Raw genomic sequence first — 1,965 nt, 5'->3', positions numbered from 1 at the left:
TTTTTTTTGCCAACATTTTAAACCTTCGCACCAGGTTTTAGTTTTAAGGGGAATGCACCATATTTTATGTTTACTTTTGATAGATTCTTATTTTAATTTTAAAAAAGTAAAATTTCCCTTACATATCTTGCAATCTATGGGGCAGATGATATAAAGTTTATCAGTATCTGTGCCCCATGGTTAGCGAGGGTGTCATGTACCCAGCACAACAACCAACCACCTTTTGAAAAGAAATCCCATTTCAGACCTCACAACCTATAGGGCAGATGATGTTTAGGTCATTTGATTCTTTGGCCAGTGCATCATGTGGCCAGCGCAACAACCAACCATCTTTACTTTCCAAAACAAAAGTCAGCTACCCATTAGAGTTAGGTGGACTCAGGGGCACCCAAAAATCTAAAAAATTTAAATCTGAGTCTTCACAGAGATTCAAACCCATGACTTAACCATTCAGCCATGGATCCCCAAACTGCCTTTACTTATTCCTTACTATTGCCATGTATCCCTAGCCTTTTGAATTCTGAAATTGAAAATCCCAGTCTTAATCGAACTTAGGAACCCTCAGTTCAGAAGCCAAGTGCTTTACCACTCATTCACTGCACTCCCTATTGTTTTAATGGGGCTCAGATTAATAGTTTTCAAGTACAATTTCAAACAGATTTAAAGAAATACTAAATCCAAACCTGTTGGCTGAATGACAGGATATACATAAATATGTATAGAGCTTACAGCATAATATATATATCTTAAATTAAAATTGGTCCAAGACTTTTATTTTGCAACATGATGGGATTTTCCTTTCTGGTGGTGCTATGCAGGAGTCCAAGAATCTCATCTTTTCTCATAACAGAAAGTTATCTAGTTATAAAAATAAATAAAAGAATTAAAAAAAAAAAATATGTGTGACATATGTGTTGACCATGCTAAACGTATATATGTTATTAAGTATAATTATATAATTTTGCCATTCTAAAAATAGTCTGCACCTAAAAGGAGCTACTGTGTTAATGTGTAGACATGGCCCTGACCTTAATAGTTATGGATTATTACTAAAGGTGAAGGCAGATATTCAGTTAATTTGATGGACATTGCACTCATCTAAAAGCAACTATAACATATATTATGATTTACATTTTCATGGAAAACTAGTTTTTCGAAAATACAAGTACTTCAGCTTATGAGAAAAGTGCATTGGGAAAAATTGCAGTACCTTACCTTTAAGAGGTGCAACCAATCATTGACTTGTCAGGAATGCATGCCTTTTTCTTGCATTTCCAAACATAACTGTAATTATACAATTAGGCATAATGGCTAATTTCTTTTGAAAACATTAAAATTAAAAAATAATATTATTAAATTGAATACATTGTTGTATCAAACATACAAATTATCAGACATAATTTTGCCTAATTTCATCTAACAGTTTATTGTAAAGGAATGGCCTGCACAACAGCGAAGTATATTAGGCATTCATGAAAGATGAATTTGCTTAAGAGTGTTATAAAAAAAAAACTAGAGAAAAATGTTAAATTCCATCCCTGATATTTGGATGTTGCTTGACCATGAAAATCACACTTCATAAAACATCTTTTAGATAACTAAAATAAAAATTGTATAGTAGTACTTACAATAAATATTGAATGGATGCCAATATTATTAATGTCTGTCCAGAGAGTAGAAATAGTATAAGTATGATCCTTGAGCCATTCTGGTACATCATCAGAACTGGTTGGCATGGGTCTACTTCATGGGCGTAGCCAGGATTTTTTTTCGGGGAGGGTTATTCCCCCCCCCCCCCCGTCCTCCCCTCCCCCCCCCCCCCCCGCGAAAAAAAATATATATGTGTGTGTGTGTGTACATAATTAATCTTTATTACATTCTGACCCTTTCGGAAGACGTTTATTGTTTATTGTAGACTCCCCGCCCTTGCTAGCAAGGGGGTCTGGGGGAGTTCGCAGCGCTCCC

At 35.0% G+C, this 1,965-nt stretch overlaps 1 long non-coding RNA gene across 1 annotated transcript; it reads right to left on the bottom strand.

Annotated features, from left to right (window-relative positions):
* Positions 1-679: 679 nt before the first annotated feature.
* On the bottom strand, positions 680-1,746 carry LOC129927500 (uncharacterized). Its single transcript, XR_008779107.1, has 3 exons — positions 1,629-1,746; positions 1,216-1,284; positions 680-858 (listed from the first exon to the last, which is right to left on the bottom strand). It is a non-coding gene; the product is annotated as an uncharacterized LOC129927500 (long non-coding RNA).
* Positions 1,747-1,965: the final 219 nt, after the last annotated feature.

The sequence above is a fragment of the Biomphalaria glabrata genome, chromosome 1 (assembly GCF_947242115.1).
Source record: "Biomphalaria glabrata chromosome 1, xgBioGlab47.1, whole genome shotgun sequence".
Taxonomy (NCBI): Eukaryota; Metazoa; Mollusca; class Gastropoda; family Planorbidae; genus Biomphalaria; species Biomphalaria glabrata.
The sequence above is the reverse complement of the archived record's forward strand: the minus strand, read 5'-3'. Positions and strand labels throughout refer to the sequence as shown.